General features: G+C 37.8%; 1 protein-coding gene across 6 annotated transcripts in view; it reads right to left on the minus strand.

The window, feature by feature from the left end:
* Positions 1 to 10389, minus strand: part of LOC141906825 (roundabout homolog 2-like) — a 64901-nt gene extending 54512 nt beyond the window's left edge. For all 6 annotated transcript variants that reach the window (XM_074796233.1, XM_074796232.1, XM_074796235.1 and 3 more), the window contains exons 1-2: positions 9920 to 10389; positions 6064 to 6113 (exon numbers count right to left, since the gene is read on the minus strand). The gene's annotated coding sequence lies outside the window, so the exon portion shown is untranslated. The remainder of the gene's footprint in view (positions 1 to 6063; positions 6114 to 9919) is intronic.
* Between the last annotated feature and the right edge of the window lie 359 nt (positions 10390 to 10748).

The following is a 10748-nucleotide window of genomic DNA, read 5'->3' on the forward strand; positions in this document are numbered from 1 at the left end:
GGGTATAGCCAGTAACCAGACTGTAGAATTCTCATCATGTCTCTGAGGTTGGAACTGCATAGGTTCCATAGAAATGATACTTTTGGAGCAATTGAAACACAAAAGCCATATTCACATTATCACTAGTAACTCCATTCTAATTTGGCCCGTACTAGACCTTCTTAGAAAGCCATCAGGTTTGAATCCCTGCTGAGGGCGGATGAAAGAATGGTCCAATTTTAGAATTCGGAACAGAGTCTTTGGTCTGTCTTAACGGGTACGTTCTAAAATGGAATGGACCAATTGAGAAGAGGCTTCGCGTTAGTTAGAATGAACGCTTGATCCGTTAAAAATCGGAATGGACGAAAATTTAAAACTGATAGTATGAACACGGCTTACAGATCTGTTTATATTGAGACAATTGAAACCCATTGATCTACCGTGTAAAGTATCTAACTGATGATATTTAGTGACAGACAGCACGTATTGAAGAATGAATGAAACGATGTGTGGTGTACCGCAGTACTTTGATCAGTACCTGTCATTAGAAACGCTAGCTATATCGGTGTTCACCCGAGCGTAACGGATATTTTACAGATGCCCGAGTAATTTGTATCGGCTGCGTGATTTTTTAAAGGCACGCCCGTTAACCCCGGCGTTGTTCACGCGTCTACGATCCCGGCGTACGTGCCGATTTCCTGCAGGTTGTCGCCGCGGCGGCCTAGCGCACACAACCGTGCATCGGTATGCAACCAGGAAAAATCGATGCAATTTTTGCGAGACGCGAATTTTTGCGGGATCGATTTTTCGGTAACTTCGAGTAAGCGTATGATTAAAGTTTGACTGGAATCGACTGAAAACACATTTAGATCTAGAGATACAGATGATAAAGTTATGTAGACTGATATCGAACTGTTAAACAGGCTCATTCTACCATTACTAGCAGTTTCAAGCATTAATAAGAGCTTCACACGACGACGATTTGGCTCGGGCCAAGTTGGCACCGATCACGCCCTAGTCAAATTTGGCTAATTAGAGAGCGCTTTCATACGCAACCCACTCGTTAGATAATGAACAAGTGAGACACTTCCGGCACCAGCTGCAATGAATTGACCTGAGCTAAAATTTTGCTCAGGCCTAGTCCAGCTAGACGAAACACTCCGATTGACCAGGGAGGTGGACCTTCAGTAAATGCAAAGTTTATATCCAAACACTTCTAATATCTGCTGTAGAGACTGCAGGTCTGGGTGTGTGGCGATTCGAGGGCAGTACACCAGGTAATGCTGGCTGCAGAGCGATCCTCAATCATCAACTAGACCTGTGTTTGGTAGAGAGAAAGAGCGATTATTGAAACATTTCTGTTGACACATTTCGAGCGAGTCAATTTCGAGTCAGGACCTAACGACTATTTACGAGCGAGTGTTGCAGCTAGAGGAGACTGGGTGTCTCGGCGACGATCACGAGATGCAATCTATCAAATGGATGCGTGTTCGCCGTATTTACAAGCTAGCAGTTTTAATCACGGTGATGCGTAGTGATATGTGATTCAAGGCGTCACATGTGTTTATGATCGTACCTTCGGGAGCTGAATGACTCACATCTAAAATTCAGCAAGGGAGAAGTAGATGATGATGATGACAAAATTGTATATCAGAGAGATACTAGTAGTGGTGGCCTGGTAGTGGGTAGTGATGTTGGCAGTGCTGTGGGTAGAGGGTAGTGGGTAGTGATGTGGGTAGTGCTGTGGGTAGTGGGTAGAGATGTGGGTATGTGGTATGGTGTGGGTAGTGGGTAGTGATGTGGGTAGTGGTATGGTGTGGGTAGAGATGTGGGTATGTGGTATGGTATGGGTAGTGGTATGGCATGGGTAGTGATGTGGGTGATGGCCTCTAAGTGATGGTCAGCTATTCATGAAACCATCTTTAAAGAAGCCAAAGATAGTGAGTGACCTTAAAGCTATAATCACATAAGCGTTTATAACGTGGGTAAAAATTGGCCCATGTCAGATGAGGCCGATGCTAACTGTTCACACCAAATAGGTCTATGCTTGTTAGATACAGGCCAAATTTGGCCTAAACAAAAATATCGCACCGGGCCGGTGCCAAATTTCAGCAAAGGTATAATATCATGTGAATGCTAATTGGTTGGTTACTGAATTACAGTAATTCACCTCACTTGCCACAGAATAGTTTTGATAATATTTTAGTAACGACTCGTGATTTACATGTGAACGCACTCTGTAAATAGGCATAGGTCGACTGGAGTCTATGGTCCAGTTCTAACTCGGCCAAATCTTCTCCGTGAGATCGCGGCTTATATCGTATGCAAATGAAAAACACGATGGTATATATTTCCATGAATTCATCACCTGCTTCACCTCTCACACTACCTCATGCAGCTCATCTAGCATATCGTTATATACTATCACACGGAGAATTCCACTATGTATAATTTCACGAGTGAGTTCACCTCTTCTGTTATGCTCGCTAATGAATCGGGAAACACCGCTGGGGAAAGAACTTCATTGTTAGCCGGCCGAGAATCGGGATCGCTGTAGGGGTGAAATTCCGACGCAACGACGTGAACGCCCCTCCCACACTGCGTGCAACTTAACAATGTAATTATGCGACTATAGGCTCATAGTAATGTTTACAATACAATACACATGTACTGACTGACTTGTGAAATGAAACCTAAAGAACGTAGTAATTACATCGATTGTACGAAAAGTGGATATTTTGTACTATGGTTTCTTGTGTTGCCGGTAGTTAACGCTCCGTAATAAATCACTAATGACACTCGTTCATAATACACAATGAAGCGAATCGCCGAGAAAATTCTCATAAGACGTAAAATTGGAAATTAAAACCCAACTTACTTCAGACATTTAAAAATCTAGAGTTTGATTTAAAGAAGCTTCGAGTAGTTATTACCCTTACACAGTAGTAATAAATCACAATGAAGAAAAGACTTTTTTCTTGAAAAGTAATCTGTATTCATCATAAAACTTTAATACTGTTTTGCATAGGCGGTACTTAAGTTTTTTTTAGGTAAGGCACCCATAAGTCACGTTTGAGGAAAGATAATTTCCTAGCGAGACATCCGTCTGACGATAGTTACGATAATCGTGATACCTCAGCGATATTTGAAAAACGGTTTCATTCACTTCTCGAAGCTCGAATAGTAGAAATTTACTATCAGAGATCTCAGCTGATGCTATCGCGATATTCGACAATGAAAACATGAAACGTCCAGACGGTTCATCTGTATATCTTCAGCTGAAATCAGATCGACGATGACCGGTGTAGATTTTTAGTCGAGATTTCGCGTCCGGCACAAAAGGAACGGAAAATAACCATTGAAATTAAGCCGGGAACATCGGCCCGAGGCTGATGAATCGATGAAATCATGTCGCCTTATGTCGCCACATTAATTGCCGTCTTGTGCAGCCAGAAGTCATCAAACACCTCAATCACAAACACGTGGTAAAACATGGCTCTAAGCTGAAACTGCTAACAAACCGCTTTTTGAAACCGCTAGTTAGTCCGTTGTTATTTGGTTTGTACCTAGAACGAACCAATTTAGACCGGACCAAGCTGAACGAACCAATGCTACACATTCACACAACTTTTCAAATCAGCAAGCTTTTATCACTGGGTCCAGTTCGATGCAAAAAAACTGTGATTAAGAGGCAATAAAGGTACATTTTTTTAAATCACTAACAGAGAAATGGTCTGGTCTAAAAATTAGAACAGACCTGAATTTGGAACCAATCTAGAAACAGACCTTTCAATAGAGCGAAATTGGAGCGTTCAAAATCTAGAATGTTCTAAATAACGAGGTGTGAACTAAATATGATCAAATATATGGACAAAGCTTCGAGAACCATGGAAGACATTGGTTTAGTAAGTAAAAGATGTCATCTTACGACATGCCATTAAACATCTTAATTTTCAACATAATATAGAGATAGTTTATCTAGGCCACAGTACAATAGAACAGATCTTAAAAAATCTGAATCTTGGAAATGATGATTTCGCAACATTGTCTGAAAGAGATCTTGCTTTTTTATGACGAGGCCGAGATAAATAAATGCGAGGTCTAACACTCCTGCGGATAAAACAGCTACCGGACAATAGAATGACAACTACAGGTCGACTAATTCCGGCAACAATGCGATACAAAACGTTGTGGTTACGGAGAAACATTTCGAAATGTTACCTTTGTCAAAAAACGCGACATGATTTACAACCCAGAATCTCAAGTTTGTCTGCTTTCCATTTACGAAGTCACGTTTTGGTGACGTTTTGAATGTCGTTTCCGACTGAATCACAATTCTGATTCCAGTTAAAACCGACAAATTATTCACAATTAAACGAAACAGACATGTTGATATACAAGTTCACTACGAACCAAAAGATAACCTCAATTTTTTAAGGTTCAGAAATTGACACATTTGAACGGGAATTCTCCTCCTAAAAACTACTACTACCTTCATTCATTTTGCAAGTCCAAATATCAGCGACAATTAGTATGATCTGCTATTTTTTCAGCTCTCTTAAATGACTCATCTTCAATTAATCTGACCTCGATTGGATAGGATGCATATATTCGTAGAGATTGATAGAGATATTTTCCGTAAATGTTACCTGTATTTTGCTACACATAATAAAATCCTCGATGAAGATGACTAGATGAAAGATATTGCCATCTGTAGGGAAGCTGATGAACAATAGTTCTGCATCTTTATATAAGATGGCAGCAGCGTGTGGTTTAACGAGCAGGTTTATCACATATCGGGCAGCATAAACACTTACATGAGCTACTTAACAAAGGTTAGCATAAGTTACGCTCGTAGCCAAATTCACTATTGCTTGTAAGTCCATTCTAATTTGGGCTGAACCCGGAATGGATCACTTTGAAATGGACCAAATCAATGCCGTACATTTACAGAGGTAAATTGATAATCGGAAAAATTATAACAAAATCATTCTTAAGATATATAAAGAATAATACATGAATGTTACAATATCATAGATAGGTTGAGAAAGGAAGTAGAGCTAGTATTTCATGTACACCTAGGTCCAGCCACAGGCATTGGCAAATAAAGCAAAGTTTCTATTTTTACACTGAAAAATGGTCCTTTTTGGAATGGACCTGGATTGGTCAATTTAGAATTATTCATTAGTATATTTTGAATTTGTACAGACCGAGTAACGTAGTGGCTCAGGCGATAAAAAGATGGAAGCAACACATACCAAATTCTGACTCAAGAAGCTGCCTGATAAATTCAGATATATCTGAAGTTCCAAAGTCGCCAGCAACGCGAACTTCACAACTTCACAACCTCACACCTGACTACCCTAATTCGATTAACCCAATACACAAACTGAACAATCAAACTTATATTTGTCTTCGGACTTTATTATATGATTATATGTATGCGAAGAAAATCAAATAGAAGACCAGATTTCATGGATCCTTTAAATTTGATGAGGCCCTGAAGCTATGAACATATGTATGACACCGAATATAATTCTCTAACAGTATTAATAATAATTGCTCATTTACAAATTTCTCAATCTCGTCAGAATTATAATGGACTAATTCACATAGTGTGGAGAAGTGTTTGCGACAAATAGGTGTTCACACTGTTCATTGTAGACACACCTGGTCAACAATGCCGAATATCTGGGGACTTCAATTTCAGTTTAATCTTCCAATAGTGTTTGATCTAGTTCGACTTTGTCGTTAAGTTCCCCCTATTTCGTAAATTGGTCGTTCTAAACAAGGTCATTGCTGTTGGCTGTAAAATCTCGTAATCCTGTTCAACCTGAGTTCATCACGAATACTGCACACGATATCAATAAACGTCTCCTCAAACAATAATCAAATACCAATGATCAATTCAAATTATATTCATAAATACGATAAAAGGTAAAAAGTTGAATTGATAAATCTATAATAACTAATGTTTAGAAAACGAGGAAAGGGAAATTAAAAGCCCGCCCAGGGTCTAATAATCCACGTGAAGTCATTGTCAGCCAAAATCTATTGAGCACAACAAGCTTTCAGCAAACCTACCTCTTATTGTCCACATAACATTCCAAATCAGATCATTGAGCTAAAAAAATCTGAAAATATATAAGATATGAAAATCTATAAGTGTCGAAGCTACTTGACATTCAAAATATATATGTATATGAAGAGATTTTCAATATTTGCAACCTGCCATCTCCAACATCATCATCATCATCATCATAGAATTGTGAATGATTGTTGAACTTTTTTGTTGGATTAGGATGCTTTATAAGGAGAATGTAAATAGTAGTAATCCAGTGTTATTGTACCATCTGTCCAGTTATATCTAACAATCTCTTGATTTCTAACTCCGCTGACTCTGTTAGCATCAGCGAGTGAAGCGTATTTCTAATTCATTTCTTCATTTGGGAAACGAATTTAAGAATATATAAGGATAGAATGCGCATTAGCAAAGATGTAATTTTTATGACCTCTCTGCGTTTCAATAGTAAAGTTCATGTTTCATTTTTATTCATCATAATCAAGGTAACACGATCGTCAATGAAACAAGCATAAAAAGGAAAAGAAACAGCAGAAAAAGATATAGAAAAAGCTTCAGAAAAGCGTCAGGGAAAGATTGTAGGAGTTTGGGCAGCGAGTCCGGGGCAAGGGACTAGGGTAAAGTTACAAAGGTACATCTATTGAATTCTCAAATCATCGATTCTAAAACATTAGAATTCAGGATAGGTGCAAAACAGTCAACGGCTATGAGTGAAATTGTCACAAAGCGATCGCCATTTTTCATCCCAACGATGTGAATTATTCCTTTACCGAGCCGACACTTTCTTTCATGTAAAACGACCGCATAAAATAACTGCATGAATCAACGTCCAATTATGGGCGTGTTCTGCGAAAATTTCTATAAATATCCGGAAATTGAACATAAATGAAATGCCAACTCTATGGCCGGCCACTTTCTATAGAGACACTCGAGAGAGATCTGGTCACAAGAGTTGAATCTCGGCTAAAGGTACGGGATACCTCTCTCTGATGAAGGAAATGTTGGGTGGCAAAGATATTCACTTCAGAGAAGCTTGAATAAATATTAGCTTCGGAGCTATTAGCATAGTAGTGGAAGAAAAGCGTGAGTTTACTGAGTAAACTAAGGTATCATTGACACCTACCTGGGATTGTGTACATAGCTTAGTTAGAACTTCAGTTAAATCATTCAAATGTATCCTCAGAATTGCCTCCACTTCTCGTTTAAGAGGGAGGTAATTAGGTGACATGAGTGCTGTATAACATCTGTCCTATGTAAGTGTAGTTGGTGTACCTACATGTCACCTACTGTCCTTGGAACTTATTGCATTTGAGCCCAATAACAAGACAAACATGTTAGGGATATGAAGTGTAGGAGAAGGGTGCAGGTAGCTCAATCATGCCCAACTGATTCTATGTTCCGTTCTTTCTCTTTAAAATGCAGACCTTTTTGAAACAGCAATTTTTGGCTGTTTGTCAGAACTTGTAACCCCACACTACGGGCCTGTCATTGGTCAGTCAGTCAGTAGGTCACTTAATAAAATTGTTGGATAAGATATATATTAGCATTACTAATACAAAATCATCAAAACCGTTAGTTATCTAACTTATAGATGTGTATCTGAATATTTCATATCAAAAGTATGTGTATCTGTTATTTATCAGATGGAATAGACACAAAGTGAAGGCGTTATCATATTTCAAATACATTCTTACTGCCAGTATAAATTGTATCAGTTTTTCATTCATTCGTAAACACTAAGACAAGTATAATAGATATCCCATTATATAGCCATTCAAAACCCATTTATGACTGATAAGAGTGTAAATGATTGGATAAGCATTTGAATTGATAAGATGATCTTATTGACTTAAGAACTCATAATTGAAAGATGATTTATCTAAACAGATATTCTTCACATTGTAACAACGCAAGGTTTGTGTCAACAAACAACAGATGTACTTATCAAATCTAGATGAATTTGAAAACATTTGCCTGAATAGACATTTACGATGCCAATCTGTGCAGAATACATAATTTCACTACGACTGTATTTCCATTTCGTATAACTGTTATTAACTACAAGAAAGAGGAATCGGAAAATTACTCGTCTAATTTAAGTCTTCCTGTGTTTCTTGCGAGGATCTTTGAAATTCATAAACATAGTTGGAAAGCTGATGTGTTTATAACGGGCAACTGTCACTATCATAAATCTATTTATCATAAGGGATTAGTTGATTCTATATCTGTACATTCAGACGTTAGAAAGGTGTTGTTTTTAAGATTTCACGCTGGGTTTAATCATGTAGTGACTGAGATCAAATTCTGTGAATAGCAGACATGTTTTTTCACACCGTACTGACATTACATACCTATACAAAATGTTCCGGCAGTTGATTTCTAAATCTTAATATGTCCTGAGGTTATTTCACGAAAATATGCGCAAAGTTGGTCATATCACAGTATATACCAAGAGGGGATCGGATAAACTTGTTTGTCAGGTCACAAATTAGTTTATTTTTTCTCGGAAGCTACCCCTGTCAAGGAAAATGCCTCTGAATGCCTGTTTCAAAGCATTCAGCTGATATTCTACCACAAGCACTTCAGACTCAATTATGACTAAAGCACTTTTTCTCAATCATGTCTGGAGAAAATGATATTCACCAATTGAGGATCATTTTTCAAGGAAGGAGAATGAATGTTTTTCAGCCAAGGTTTTCTAGATTTTTGCCCAAAGGCTAGTTGACATTCTATTTCATACAGTACTATAATGACAATGATTTGAAGTCGCAATAAAATGCAAAAATATTTGCTTTTTTTAACATGGTCTATATATAGTCCATGGTTTTATCAATGGTTAAGGGCTGCTTGATTGAATGCGGCTAGGGTTGGCTCAGTGATGCAGTTATCGTAGACATTCAGAATCGATATGTGATTAATCAAAGAGATGATATTCTTAGAGCTGACCTCACATCGCTTCAAATGAGGCAGACATTTCAGCCATTTATACATAATTCATTAGAAATACTTCAGACTTTCTCTTTATTGCCACATTCAGATATATGTTTATTTACCCTGCTGGCATTCTGCAAACTATATCTTCAAGTCATTTTTGTCATTGTCATTTCTTAGTGTCATTTTGCTTTTATGTTTTTGAAACAAATATCGGCGCTCGTGTTTGTTTAGCGGAAATGAGCATTGTATAATTCATGAAAAACCGCGTTCTATGTACTGAGAAAATACATATGAGGTAGCACAATAAATAACGACCTAAACAATCATTACTGTTAGTTATATATACCGTATAAACAGTTGATTTATGATATGATTACTGATGATTGAGGTAAAGCCTTCGTTCTCTCAGTCGTCGACTAATTATGTCACTTATTTCAGTATATACTTTATTGACTGAAATCTGAAGTATTTGTTGACTGCGCCACAACCCTGAATTACTGCACTGGTTCGCACATATAGACACGTATATTCAGCATTGTTTCACTATGAGAATGTAGATATATTTCTCTCATTAATGAGAGCTTTATGTCTTCGATATTTTGATTGAAATCTTCTGACGGCGGTTTTTATACAATGACGACATTGATCTTTCTGCCTACCATCTTAGATCTGCAAATCAAATCTGTCTCATGTACCTTTCAATACAGTATGCTATGGTTAAAGAGCTTTTGCCTCAACTGACATACAGACATTGACGATTTTAAGTCTGGTGCGAAAACTTATACTTTTTTGCCAAGTTCTCATTGTTTCTGAACATTTTCATGCAAACCACTCTTATACAAAGTGGCACAGTAGAGAGCCGTACAAATATTATCATGATTATTATCATAATAGAATATCATAATGTGAATTTCAATATCTTACCGTTATTCAATAACAAAATCACTAGATATATTTATAAACTTAATCCGAAAGCAAATCCTTCTGCAATCTAATACTGATATTCCTCACGTGACGTTCTGCACTAATTTCCCGATCGAATGTCTGCAAAAAAAATTATCGCCTACTCCTTTTTCAGAGCAAATATTTGCGTAGATAATTAGCGGCAAACAGTTTTTCCGACGACGACGTGAGACTCCGTCGTTATCGATCAATCTACGCGTGTACACATATCATATATATATATATATAGAAACATCGGGCTTCGTTTCATAATCAGAACAGTCGGATTTATCAAACGTATTCCGCGCAAATTAAACCGACGAGAGCCACTTCACTTTATCCTCAACGATGCAACGTCCAGAAATACATCCTCGACTTTCGAATCAGCTTTTTACACACGGTTGATAACGATGCACACAACACTGACGATGATGATGATGATGATAGCCTTCGAAGACGTAGTTCCTACTTCTGACGTCTTCAATGTACGGCTAGACGAGAGAGAGACGCATAAACCGCACGAAGACTTGGAGGCCTGCTGATTTCTCATTGGCAAAACTGACACAAAGGGACAATCTGAGCTATTCTTATTGCTAGGCAAAGCAAACGTAAATCACGGGTTCTATTTGTTTTGAAATTTGATATCTGCGTATAGGGAGGAGGTCTAGAACAGGTTGTGAACAGGTTCATGGAAGTTCATTTTTAGGACATAACCCTAACAAATAATAGTCTACCAATGACGATGATTTACTCAGTTTACAAGTAATGATTAGTTCTGAGCTCAAGTTACTTTACGAATATTTGTCCTTAT

Source organism: Tubulanus polymorphus, chromosome 6 (assembly GCF_964204645.1).
Source record: "Tubulanus polymorphus chromosome 6, tnTubPoly1.2, whole genome shotgun sequence".
In the NCBI taxonomy this organism is placed as follows: Eukaryota; Metazoa; Nemertea; class Palaeonemertea; order Tubulaniformes; family Tubulanidae; genus Tubulanus; species Tubulanus polymorphus.